The sequence below is a fragment of the Pyxicephalus adspersus genome, chromosome 1 (genome assembly GCF_032062135.1).
Source record: "Pyxicephalus adspersus chromosome 1, UCB_Pads_2.0, whole genome shotgun sequence".
NCBI lineage: Eukaryota > Metazoa > Chordata > Amphibia > Anura > Pyxicephalidae > Pyxicephalus > Pyxicephalus adspersus.
Window position 1 is genome coordinate 153,549,874 of NC_092858.1, and position 12,091 is coordinate 153,561,964.

At 36.1% G+C, this 12,091-nt stretch overlaps 1 long non-coding RNA gene across 1 annotated transcript; it reads left to right on the top strand.

The window, feature by feature from the left end:
- The first annotated feature begins 7,756 nt into the window (after positions 1-7,756).
- Positions 7,757-10,689, top strand: LOC140322776 (uncharacterized). The gene is made up of 3 exons (XR_011919247.1): positions 7,757-7,803; positions 8,003-8,300; positions 10,326-10,689. It is a non-coding gene; the product is annotated as an uncharacterized lncRNA (long non-coding RNA).
- Positions 10,690-12,091: the final 1,402 nt, after the last annotated feature.

Genomic DNA, 12,091 nt, shown 5'->3' on the forward strand with positions numbered 1-12,091 from the left:
AATGTTGAACGTTAAAAAGCTTTTGCAATACAATATAAGAAGGTCATAATGATAAACTCAGTGTCAATACCAAGTACAAGGTAAATTCAATCTCCATCATTTTCCAGGGCTAAATTATGATTTGTGCATGATACATAGAAGCAATTAGCCTGCACCTGCACTATGAAGAGTGTATGAACTATCAATCACTTACAGAGGATGTTGATGAAATTAACAATTTATACAATACACTGGACAAAGTTATTGTGTAATTGAGGAAGTACTCAAAAAGGATTTGCACTATAAATCCAGTGTACAAATGACTAAGTAGCTGAATTCAACCTACAGTGTCTGCAATGGATTTTTCCGTACTGTTTAGCTGATATTTCTGTTGTTTTATCTCCAGTGGCAATCAACACCAGCCATCTTTATATAATAAAAAACACAAAAAGAAATTTTAAACATTTGAGATTTTTTGAGGTTTTTTTGTTTTAAACCGAACCTTTACTTGTATCATTTCTATCTACTTCTATCGCATTAAGGATAAATATATATATATATATATGCAAAGGGTCTTTTGAAAAGTTCAAAAACAAATTACATTGCAAACTTTTTAACGCCATCAGCAAAAAACAAAAAAGCAACTCTAGTTTTAGATTGCTCATTACTTTGCTCATTACTTTCTGTCCCAATGGCATTGGTCACCTAGGCAAACACAATGTATGAATCTCCAAATCTGTCTGCAGTAAAAACATTAGAAATATAAAAGCAGTTAACACTTTTTATTTTCATCCAAACAAAAGTTTTAACTTCAGTAAAAAAAACCTTAAAAAAAAAAAAAGAATAAATGCATGCTAAAAAAGTTACCTTAAACTAAGTGGAAAATGTACACTTCACAAAAAATTGATCAGAGATTTAAAGAACAGGCAGAGATCAATCATTAAGGAGTCAAGAAATTTCTAAAAAAATGAATGATTGCACTTTCTGAAAAATGTCATTTAATGTACTTGCAAAAAAAGTTTGGAACCTTTTAGCTATCTGATTCTATTACTTTCCGAAACTAGCTACAGCAAACAAAGAGCTGCGGTAACGTGCCATGGAGACCTAGGAAATTATTTATGGACCTCCTGAGATTGTGCAATGACTTTCAGAGCAGGTGGGTACTCTGGAGTTGAGCCAAACTAATCACAAGGAGGTGCAAGGTCATTTTCATCTCTGCACTTCCATAAGCATAAGTAGTGTTACAATTTCACCGCTAAAGCTTAAAGAAATTACCCTATTTTTAGCAATGGTGGTACAATATTTATTAATAGGAAATGACCTCCACAAATGAAATATTTCAAAGCTTTGAAACAGCTTGTATTTGATGAATGGAAATAATAAAGGTCCATTATGCAATATAGGGACATCAGTTCTGATAAGTGATGAAAAGTCATATTGAAACATTGCCTTCTGATAGGTACAAGTGCACTAGGTGTAGTGCTCATAAAGTGCTGAATAAATGCACTAGTTTACATTTCTTTTTAGTTTCTACCAGTTAATATTTGGTTAGTAATTGAAATTATATGGAGAAGGATTTGTTTTTGCTGTGAAAGGATAGGGGCTGTAGATTAGTGGCAGCTGGAAAAAAAACCCTAAAGCTTCACTAAAACCTAATCCTCTAAAATCCAACCTTTGCCATAACTCCTAACTTCAGACCATAAGTTAAAAGTATATCTAAACTCAATCATTAAATCTCATATAAACTCTAATCACCAAAATATCAAATAAACTCCAAAGTATTTTCAAAAATCATTATAAGTATTTTGAAAGCTGTAGCTTTTATTTAGCACTTAATAGTGAGTACTCATCTCAGCTATGAGCCAGCTAGTCCAAACTGCACCACCGGATCTTGGTTATATGATAAGATGATCTGGGCAGCTGGGCACTGATCAGTCTTACAATGCAGTGATGTATGTATGGCCCCCTGGCATCCCTGTATACCATTGGTTTTAGTGAACTGAGATTCTCCTTTTTGGTTACAAAACTGAATGTGTACAACATCAAAAAGCTTGTGTAATACTGTAGAAGGTGTGCAGGCCCTCATTGTCCTCATGTAAAATGCAGTAATGCTGGTCCCACAATGTTAGACATGATGTCAGAGAGCTGAAAGTCTATGGGAACAAAGAACAAACAAAGTAGTTCACCCTTTCCTATCTCCCCCAGCCTAATGAGCATTTAACAATGTGCAAGAGGGACCTCAATGCATTGGTAAATGTAATATCAGTCTGCTCAGGAGATTTGAAGTGGTGAAAAACACATGCAAACATTTTAAATTCACATGAACTTGGACAACAATTGCAAACTCTAAAGATAAACTTTTCTGTGTTTTCTGTGTTCATCAAAGGAATTTGTTTGTAAAATGTTGTTGGATAAAGGAGTGTTCAACCCAAATTGATTTATTCTTTGTCCTGTGCATAGCCTAAGAGTAAGGCCAAGGATTGGACCAGTGGGCATTTTGTTTCAGATATACAATCCATTAGACGTTAAGAATGCAGACTGTTCTATGGGTTTTTGAGGCCAACCTATCACCTTTTGTCCAAGGAACCTCACACGTGGCTCCCATGTGCTTAAGCCTAACATTTGCAACTCAGGGGCAGAGCACTATTTTGTGGGAGAAAAGGAAGAAGGTCAAATGCTTCACCAAACCTGTGAGTACCAAGTATTTTTAAGGGCTCTGTCAAGTGAGCAGAGTGGTGTTGTAGATCAGAAAAGGTAAATCATTTCAGTTAGAGAGAGAATGGCATATAAAAAGTTAATTTCTGCTAGAAAGCCAGCTGCAGAAGCTAAATGGCATGATGAGAATTGGAACCGCTCTATAGTTGGGCAATGTCTTCAGAATCAGTTCAAAAGCAATTTCCTATGTTGAAATGGAGAACCTTTTTTACTCTTTGAATAATATTATCCTCATAACCTGGATATTTTTTGCCTTTTTCCCAAAGGAAACAAATCTGATTGCTCCTTGATGCAGTATGATTCCATATAATGTATAGTAAAAGTGCATTGGCAGAGACAGGGATATGAAACATCATATTAACAATTCCAATGAGTATCATTTCTGGACAGGAAGAGAGTGTCCATTGTTAATCTAAAGAGACATTCTTACACATCTGCCTTTGAGATTCTAGCACCTTTGTGCCAAACCAACATTCTTGAAATGAAGAAGTAATGAAAGGGAATCATTATGCATATCAGTTGGCAGTACCTACTGGCTCCATTGGTCAAACCAAAATAGTAATTAGGAAGAGTAAAGAATTTAATTATTCACCACAGATGTGAGAAGAAAAACCTCTGGATTCGATAGAATAACAGGAGATATATCCGTGGCTCCTAAAAATGGCAAAATACAGAATAAACTGCTGTTACAAGGTTTTTGCTAGCCATCATGTGAAATAAAATAAACAATATTATCAATAAATATTTTATTGCAATAGATGGTGTCCATTATTCCCCCAAACTTTCATTGAGATCTTCAAAACCTTCTCTTCTACATTTCTGTTGCTACAACTCTGCATATACATATTAATAAAAATAAAAAAAACAATTCATTTGGATTACTGCTAAAGGCCCCAAATCCTCAGCATTTTCTTACTGCCCTTACTTACCCAAAGCTGCACTGATCTTTGGTAAATCTGTAAAACGAAGAAAAATTATAGTAATATGAGCAAGTAAAGGGAAGTTTGTCCTTCCTCCCATTCATAGGGGATAATTTAATTAAAGGAATTTAGGCTGTATACTTACCAAGATAAAGAAAACTTTACTTTGGTTAGTAAATGTGGTGAAAAATCTTTGCAAAAAATACCCAGTCACATGCAATTTTTTGTAATCATTTTTGCTTGAATATATTTGGGTGGTTGAAGCTAAATTAACCTAAATGAAAATACACCTTGCAAGAAAGTAATTCATTTTAATGAGTGAGCCTATATTCCTTTAGTAAACCAACCCCATTCTTTTTATTAGAGTTTTTATAAATAGCAAATCAAATAAAACCCTATTTCTGCAGAGTTTATATAAAGCTTTGAAAAGTTGTAGAAAAACTGACCAAAGTGTAGTAAAAATGCTCCTCATAATTATACCAAAGCACAACACACTGATAAAAAAAGCAGCATAATTAGTAAAAATAAACAATATAAATGACAACTAAATGTAAGATGCTGTTCTTATATAATGATATAATGTGAAATAAAGTGAGTCTCTCACTATTATATAGTTACGTTAGGTTAGGTTATTATATAGTTACAGTTAGGTTAAAAAAGACAAAGGTCCATCAAGTTCAACCAAAAGGGAAATAGACATATCCAAGGTATAGATATAGGGTTTTTAAAGTGTGAATTTCTTTTTTGAGTCTGTTTAATATACATTATACCCCTTATTATTGTAATTTTTTTTTTCGATTGGTGGTATTCTGCTCATTATATTGCATGTATGGGATTCCCGTTCTTTTACAAAGTGATTACTCACCTAATGTGAATTTTTGTTCATGTATTGCTAGTAGAAATCATTCAGTTTGTAATTTGTATTGCACATTAAGCCTTGGATCAATTTAGGACTGTTCCTTTACAAGTGGAAGTGCTCCTACAATAGGATTTTACTGTTTAATGTTTTTAATTATGAGTAATTAGATATTGTGCTATTATATTATATCACATAATGCTGCCTATTTCAAATGACAACAATTGTGATCTGTTTAATACGAATACATTGTTTTAACAAACTATTTCTTCATTTCATAAAATGAACGGGCTCTGTAAATGTAATGACAAAACTAGTAATTCAAAATGTAGAAGTGTTAAACAGATTTGAATATCATTATCTTATCCTAATATCACGAGTTTAAAAGTTTAAATAAATTAAATTGTAATTTACCATACACTTATTTGGATAATTAAAAATGTGTTTAAAAATCTGTAAATGTATTATGCATATTTAGTTTCTAATAAAGGGCTATTCCAATGCTGAGTGTTCCATGAAGCATTGGTTGATTAGGGAAAGGTAAATGCATTGGGGATGCAAAAACCATTCATTTAGTTCTTACATATCTAAATTTACACTTCATTGTACTGTTCAAAGCAACCCTTGTGACTTTGGGTGTTCATAAGTACTCAGTGGCAGAAATTGGAGAGGCATGCATGTGTTTTGTTTACACATCAAAGCGATAAAAAGCTGAATGGTGTTAGAAAAACTAGCCTAAACTTACAGCAAGCTGAACTGATCCCAAAAGTTTACTAAATAATGAGAGTTCTGAACTACTTGAAAGTGTCTTTAAAGTGATCGCTCTTAGAACCTGGACCTGGGCTGAAAATAAGGATTTGGCATTTAAGCGGAAATAAACCTGCGATACTCACCAATCCCCATTCCATCGCAGGGTGCCTCCACCTTCCTTCTTCTTTTGTTCCTGTAGATCCTCTGCCATCTTGATTGGCTGTGCCACGATGTTCATTCATTTCTGGCATCCATGAGAAAAGCCCATCCTGGCAAGCAATGCTGAGCTGCGAAGCTCAGCAAAATCCGACAGCTTGGCGGAAATCAGGCAGGTAGAAACAATTATTACAAAAGGGACATTACCTGTCTGAAATAACCATCTGCCTGAATCGCTAAAGTTTAAAGTAGGACTTTAGCACCACTTTATGGATAATAACGATTGTCCAAGAATATGAATGGACTATCAACATCTGCCCTGACACATTCATGGCATTATGATGTTTGAAAGGTGAATGAACTTAACTCCCTCCTAACACCAAGAGGGATTTATCTTAGTGATTCAACTGTCAAATATTAAGGCCTTTGGTAACTGACATCTAAAAGCTAGGAGACAGCTATGGCATAATAAGATAAGGAAGAGTAGGGGGAATTCTTTCTGATCAAGAAAATGATGACAATGGAGAGCTAGACAAAAACCCCAAAGGTCTTACTCTAAATACCCCTGTTACTTTTATAAATCTATGGCCATGTGACATTTTAGTCCCAAGTCTTTTTTTCTTCTGCTGTGCAAAGGAAGAAAGATCCACCTTCACATGTCCACACCACTGCCTGTACGGACTCTTTTTTTTTTGCAGGGCTAGGTTCTTTCAGGGCCGGTTTACCGGTCAGCATGGACACATCTGCAGTGCTGGATTACTGGTCCCCTACACTTGGAAACAACATACCAGCCTTTGGCTTGGACGGTGTACTTACATGATTATAAAATACCACAGAAGTAAAAAAAAACATAATAAGTGGCTTAGGATATGTTTGTATAGGTATGTGTGCGGGGATATATGTATATAGTACACTGTAGGAGATATCCTAATAGTTAGACTGTATCTAAGTAGCATGAAACAATACAGGAATACAGTGCATGAATGTTGTGGGTAAACATGAAACCTGTTTTATCTTTGTACTAGCCTCTGGCCCTCCTAGGGGGTCTCTAAGTGTAGGACTTCACAGAAGTAACAAACAGATGATAAAACAGATCACCAGTAGGGCCTTCATGGGGCAAAAATATCCATCAAGCCTGAGTCAGCAGAAGATGGAGGCATAATTGAACAGATGGGTTGGGTTGATGGCCCATCCAGACCTTTTGGTGACAACTAAAATTAGATGACCCCGCCTGGCTTTGTCTGCAGCTTCCCATAACAGCTTAGCTAGGAGGCCTAGTAAATTCCTGAAGTTACAGTAACCAATAGTCATTTTACAGATCACAGTCAGTAACCAATCCAAGAGCCTCAAGTATACCTAATGGGAATTAAATATGTAAAAAGGGGAACTGAGAGAATTTAGCTTCACTCTTGCTCTTCTCTCTTGTTTGCTCTTCTCTCTTGCTTGCGCTCCTTGTCTCCTGAGGGTCTCCTTAGGTAAGCTAAGTTATGGAGTCCTCTTCGGAAGGAAGTAGGCTCCAGAGGTACCCATTAACCTCTTAGCAGGTAGCTATAAGATATTCCTGATTGTATTCGTATGGGTGTCTATAGTATTACTGCATTACTTTGCTATTTTGTAATTGCTGTATTGTGTACTAAGTAGTTATTAGATTATTACAGGGGTTACTACTAATAACTTTATGTCCAAGTGATATATAAATATCATTGATTGAAGTACCTGTGTTTAGATATCTGACAATATTGCTGTGTATTTTGTTTTACCTTGTTTTCTTAAATAAACTGGTTGAGTGACTAGCTATTATCTGTGCATGAACCTTCTTTTATTGAATATCTATATGCATTGATAGGGGATATAATTTCCATATTTATGCAGATAAATATTCCTAAAACAACAGAGGGGGCAAAGAAGAATTAGATTTTGCCCTGCAATAGGTCCTGAAAAAATATAAAAATACAAATCCTACTTTCCATTGCTTCTATTCCCTGCGTTTTTGCTTTCTTTAGCTTAGCATGTTCCATTGTTTCTCCCCAGTCAGTGGCATTGAATTACAAGTGTGCCTGTAAAAGTCAGAATTTTAAATGTGATGAACGAGTCATCTGGTGCTTAACCTTTGTAAATCTTGGTGGCCCCCACTGTGATTTCTCCTTCATATCACAAAAGGATGTTATCTACTTGCTAAGCTTCTACATTTTCCAGCAACATATTTTAAACATTAATGTCAGTCTCTGCCTGTGCTCTCTGGGTGTTTGACACTTCCGTTAATTAAAAGGAATATTAGCAGGAAAACAGATTGAGCATTACAGTTTATGTAACAACATTAGATCCTGTACTGTACCATGCTGACACTACATTACAATGTCACAAAGAACAGCTGCCAAGCAGGCAAGAGGTCCATGCTAGCAGTCTCTAGACATCGCCACAGCTAAGGTAACAAGCAGTGGTGAAAATGAAGACAAATAATCTATTTTCTAGATGAAATGTAAGGGGAAACTAAAATGTATTTATATCATATTTTAGGTTAAATTAAATAAAGTACAAGTAACTTGCATGTGATTTTATGTTTCAATTTTGTTTGTGATATACATATATGTAAATGTTACCTTCTTTTTCTATCTTTTTCTTAAAGTCACCTCCTACAGACTCATCACAGGGGTCACTTGTAGCCTGGACTTGGGCTGTAACAGCATGCTATGTATTTGACCTTTCTGGAGTCCACCTTACTGTTTGACAGCTGCAGGTATTCAGCACTTTAGGGTGTGTCAAATACCTTTCCTCTACCTCACCTGTGCCTTCTCCCACTTGCTCAGATGTCCTGCAGTGAAATACTAGCTGGCAAGCTGGCAAAAGCGCACATAGCTTGCAATGGAAGGAGAAAAGATTCACACATTGTCAGGAAATATTTGAGGACATGGGTCTCTGGAAAGGTAAGTATTTGTGCATTTTATTAAATACCAGTTTTTTTTTTATTTATTGAAATAAACTTGTAATGACCAGACAATTTCAAAAACTAACATAGTTACTGGTAAAGGTTAGGCAACACTGTGTACATGTGATTGTTTTTAGAAAGTTTCGTAATTATCTAATCAATATATTTTGCAGATTTGTTTAGCTTTTCTCAAGACAAAAAAAAATAACTATGCAATCTGTTTGGTTGATGGATGTACATATGGAAGGGTACGGGTTGGGGTTTAAGACCTTTACCAAGGATTTCACTTCTTCTTCTTCTGTCACCCAAATCTCCCTTTCACAAAACTGTGTAATAGTAGTCAAATCTAGAGAAAGTATCAGAAAAATAAAAGTTTTTCATCTACCTTTAGCTTTGGGCACACATTACATAATATATGCTTTTCCACAGTCTTTAATACAAGAGCCTACAGGCAGATCTACAGGAATGCAATAACAAAATCTTACAAGGTTTTGCATTTTCATGAAACTCCATTTATAGGTATAATATATATATATATATATATACACTGTATATATATATATATACACTGTATATATATATATATATATGGTCAGTATCTAAGGATATCAAATATAGCCCATGCATTTCTGAGACCGAGGCTTGCAACTCGATGAGCATGTATTATTGGTTAAATATCAAGGCAATAGTTTTTAAAGATCCATGCCTGTACTGTCAGGACTAGAGTTGGTCAATTTTGCCTCTATTCGGTTGGATTTACTTCAACATTTACTTCAAAATTTAAACCTACTGTTCAGGTTGATTCATAGCTAAACTCAAATACCAAAAAAACAGCCACCCTCTCCATCAGTGGCAGTGGAATCATTGTGGAAGAGGGGCACAGCCTCAAATAGTAACCCCTGTGTTGTGGGGTTCTGCAGGAAGGAAGCTTTTTTAAAAAGTGGAAGCCCATTTTACTAAGAGTTAACTAAAACCTAAAATAATCACAAAATACAGTATGGTATTGTTCTTTATTAATTTTGGCTTTGAGGGATCTAGCAGTCTTTATTGGACTGGAGCTCATGAAGACCCATCCACCTATCCATCCAGCACTGGGTGCTTCTAACCCAGGATCGGCTGATCTCTGCATACTGACAGGAGCTCCATCCATTGTGACAAAGATCTTGCCATTTTTTTCAGGTCCGGCATATGAGGACAGCTGATGAGGTTGAACTTCATCGTTATTATTTTCATTCGCTCAGTAAAAAAAAAAAAAAAGTTGAGCGAATCTGGCCAGCCAATCTTGACAATTGGCTGAGCTGTGCTATACTTGTCAATGATAGTTATAACATACAGCTCTGTGCTGAATCCAATAAATGAACAGCTAGGTTGTTTTGCTTTATTCATTTGGGGCCGAATTTGTCACAGACCTAAAGTGGAACAACAAGCCCATTCAAGGCATGAATGCCTAAAACTGCTGCTGTAATAAAAGCTAATGTTTGAACAACAAACTAGTTTATATATTTATTAATGTATGATCAAAATCTTGGGGTATTAGCAGGGTCAGCTAAGTGAACAGCCTTTATCTGCCTAGGAAATTACCCCAAGTGTAACCATAAGCATTGACTTACCCCTTCCCTCTCCCATGACAATACTCCAACCTGCCGATAGGTCCCTTAAACCCTGGGGACAACAATGTTGGATGGGGTTTTCTTTCTGTCTGTTTTCAAATAAATGGACATCAAAAAAAATCAGAGCAGTTCAGGCAGCATTGGGGCAGCAGAGGATAAAAGAAGAGATAAATTAGCTGTCAGGTTTTTCCTAATGCTGTTAATTTAATCATTTTAATAGGCAGAAAGGTTTTACTCTGCAACCTTTGCCTAAATATTTATTAGGGTCTCAGAAAAAACCATTTGTGCAGAATTTAGCATTGCTTTTATGTGCTCTGCCTAAATCTTCACCTTTCTTTTAAGTTACATTGATTAATTATACTTGTATGTCCCCATCCACATGTACATCTGATATACTGTCACTTGATTAATAGGTTAATTCGAGGCTCTGACTGAAGGAGAGCTGAAGTGACCATAGAAAATGTCATCATGAGAATCTCAAGCTTCAAGAGGCAAAAGGTCTATTAGATAATTCTCTATACTCGAAGCATATGACACACACAAGCCTGAGTGAAACATGAGAGCATTTTCAAAATAGTATTAAAGATAAGTATACAATGATACATCCTGGTGCTTGAGGGAAAATAGCACCCAATGAAAAACATCCTCATTCTGTGTAATACAATTACAGCAGTAATTCTAGGAATAACCAGCAAAGCATTTCAAATCCCTGTGGATTCAATTTACTATGAATAGATTTTTTTTTCCACTATTGCACTTTTGTATTGCAGAATAAACTTTATTGACAATACATCGCTTATAGAGCGTGATATCTAAAGAGGTTTGCTGAATAAATAAAACTTATTTAGAAGTGTATGCACTAATGAAAATATACTAAATGCAAGATGTTTCAAAGTGATGAATATTTACTCCTGCATATATACCAGTGCAACTGTACTGCTTAAAGGGAACCTCTGTTATTATCTGGATTGGTGGAGCATCCTATCCAGTATTGGCAGCTGGAAATAATAATGCTGCTAGTTTGTAAGTGAAGCTGCCAGAAACTAGCAGAGCTTCAGGAATCTAGGCCAGCAGACGCCAAACGGTGGTCTGCAAGAAAATTTTGGTCTGTAGCTCTGGTCGGTGCGCCCCCCCAGTGGGGTCAGAAGGACTGACTGTCTCTGGACACATCCCAGCCCACTCTACCATTGCAGGCTCAGACCAGCGATGGGAGAGTGGGCAGGTTCTGGCATCATGACGCCACTATCAGGGAAGTTTCTTCCCCTTTCAGTGACACGGCTCTCTGCGCATGCGCGTTCTGGAGCTGGTATATTTAGTGGTTGGTGGGATCGAAAAGGTTGGCGACCACTGATCTAGGCAACTTTAAGTTCTGGATAAGTTCTTTAATGGCACAAGGTAAGAAAAAGTATGAAGGGTTCTTTTTCTATGGCAAGCATGGCCCTTGAGGATTGCAAGACAACAAAAGTATCAGGCATTGCAATAATCAGATCTATAAAGAAAAAAATATATATAAATATAATATAATGAATATCTATCAAATAACTAATATGTTACTATCCTAAATCTGAACACAAATACTGTACTGAATACTTATATGCAGAAAATAAATATATTTGCCATAATGTGCAATCTTGGTATGAAAATAAGCAACAAGTATTTTGTATCATACTAAGTTGTACAATATTTTCTTCTAGTAATTCTAAAAATACCAAACCTCTTGTCTATTTTTCTTAATTTTTTCTTCAAGCTGAGCTTTAAACTGCTATAGTGTGGGGTGCACAGCCTGGAACATGGTGGAACAAGGGGAAGCTGGACTAACACCATGATATCTCCATGTGTGTATGGAGGAAGGGTGCTGACACAGCTCATTGCCAGGAGTGCCGGGGACTCTGGGTTTGCCTCTGCTCATACAATGCTTGACAAAACAATGAAAATTTTTTTTCTTTAGAGTGTGTGAGGTGAGGGAGAACTTGGAAGAAAGAACATGGTGGCACTGGACAAAACAGTGAGCACTAGAAAGAAGAGGGAAGCTGAGACAGTGCAGGACTTGTTGGGCTCGGTTTGTGGATGGATAGGGGGCTACAGATAACAACAAGTGATTTTTTTTTAGTTAAACTTTCACTTTATTTGAAATATTCCCTGGTAGAGAATCAATTACTGCCATTGAAGCACATGGACC